The sequence below is a fragment of the Myotis brandtii genome, unplaced genomic scaffold (assembly GCF_000412655.1).
Source record: "Myotis brandtii unplaced genomic scaffold, ASM41265v1 scaffold215, whole genome shotgun sequence".
NCBI classification, from domain to species: Eukaryota; Metazoa; Chordata; class Mammalia; order Chiroptera; family Vespertilionidae; genus Myotis; species Myotis brandtii.
The window spans coordinates 1,100,229-1,102,271 of record NW_005358043.1 but is presented as its reverse complement, the minus strand read 5'-3'; the positions used below and the strand labels follow the sequence as shown (position 1 = coordinate 1,102,271).

General features: G+C 46.9%; 1 pseudogene; it reads right to left on the bottom strand.

The window, feature by feature from the left end:
* On the bottom strand, window positions 1-1,815 carry LOC102253185 (annotated as a pseudogene).
* Window positions 1,816-2,043: the final 228 nt, after the last annotated feature.

The window sequence follows — 2,043 nt, the reverse complement described above, 5'->3', positions numbered from 1 at the left end:
CTATAGGGCTTTTCTTTGGGCCTGATTAGATTTCCTGGAAAGGAATCCTGGAGGGAAGAATACCGTACTCTAGAAGCATTCCCGTAATCTTGCCAGCCAGGTTTGAATGCATGGTTTGGATGAGAGAAAACAAATGTTCGCCCAGCATCTGCTTCTGTTCCTGTGGGGGGGGAGGGGAGGGGGAAGAGGAGGGGTGCTGAGGCCAACATGGAGGCAGACAGGGGCTCCTGCCCCTGCACACGGAAGGCAGGCTGGGGTGCCTGCAGAGGTGGTATGGCAGGGTGAGGGCTGCGGACACTGGAGGCATACTTGTAAGGTGCAACAGCCCGAGGAGCAGCTGCAGCCACAGCGGTGCAAGGTGCTAAGTTCTGCACAGCTGTGGGAACACCTCCAGACTGGCAGCTGTCAATCAGCCCCACCAAAGTCCATAGCCAAGTGGTCTGGGCACTCAGACCCGACTCTCTGAGCAGTAGTAGGGAGGCCACAAGGGGCCGGAGCATTAGCAGTCGGAGCCAGATGGCGAAGAGTTGGATGAGGCCCAGACTGGCGGATAGCACTTGGCATTCCTTGGAAGCCTTGAGGTCTCCCACCTTGCTGCCAGCGTGGATTAGGTCTCATTTGTGTTAACTGTTTAGGTGTGTAATATGGAGGCCTTTCCTGAGCCTGTGGAACTACTGGCACAAAGTAGCCACCAGCTGCAGGCTGGAACTGATTTAAGATGACATTGGCAGGGAGTGCTCTCATTCCGGCCACCGGCTGCATATACTGGTTGGTCAGGTGAGCTTTTCCCTCTTGCTTCCTCTGGGCCAGGGTGACATACAGTGGCTTGGAGCCCACGATGCATCCATTCATCTCAGTGACTGCCTTGGTGGTCTCTTCAGGAGATGAGAAGCAGACAAAGCCAAACCCTTTGCTTCTCCCATCCTCCAGCATTACCTTAGCCCTGGTGATGGATCCGAAAGGAGAAAACTCTTTCCTTAACTTCTCATCGCCAATGGTGTCATCCAAGTTCTTAATGTAGAGATTCACCCCCTGATATCGACTAATTTTCTCTTGCTTCAGCTGTTCAAATTTCCGTTTTAAGTCGGCCTGCCGTTCCACTTTCTTCTGTGCACGCCTACAAAAATGACTTTCCCGCTGATTTCTTTTCCATTCATCTCTTCCACAGCCTTATTGGCATCCTCGTGTTTTCCGTAACTCACAAAGCCAAAGCCTTTGGATTTCCCAGTGGGATCTCTCATCACCTTGACACTTAAGGTCTTACCAAACTGGCTGAACAGATCTTTCAGACTCTCATCATTCACCTCTTCCCAAAGTTTTTGATATACACATTAGTGAACTCCTTGGCTTTGGCCCCAAGCTCAGCTTCCCGCTCTTTTTGAGACTTGAATCTGCCCACAAATACTCTGCAGTCATTGAGGAGCATGCCATTCATCTTCTCAATGGCCTTGTCTGCAGCTTCTTGGGTCTCGTTGCTGCTGCTACCTCTTAAGCAAGGGAAAAACGATTCAAAAGCCAAATAACCCCTCATGAAATTCAGCTCAATGTTTGAAGACTTCCTAGCTTGTCCTATGGATCTCAATGCTAAGAACCACAAATTGCAAATTTAATAGGTCATTTTGTATCAAAAGTTCAATTATGAAGCACCTAGAATTTTTCAATTAAAAGAATATATTCTCTGGGTTCTGCTACGGCTCAGACAGTGTTAACTTTTTTTTTTCTCCTGTTGTGGGTTTTGATCTTCCCCGCTCCCCCAGAAATTGGTTTTATTTATCCAAGTCTTTAAGTTTCTCAATAAAGAAAAAACTCCATTAAAAAAAAAAAAAAGAATACCGTAATCAGATGAGAAAGAAAGAGGCTATGGATTGTTGCTCAAAAATGTAGATTTTTTTATTTAGGAAACTCTCCCTATTTTTAGTATCGTATTTCTGCCATCACCTGGGCCTGGTATGCCAGCATTTGAAGACTCCCTAGAATAAATTTATAGTTTTAACCAGCAATCACCCTGCTATTTGGTATGAATGACAGTTTTTAAGACCAAAT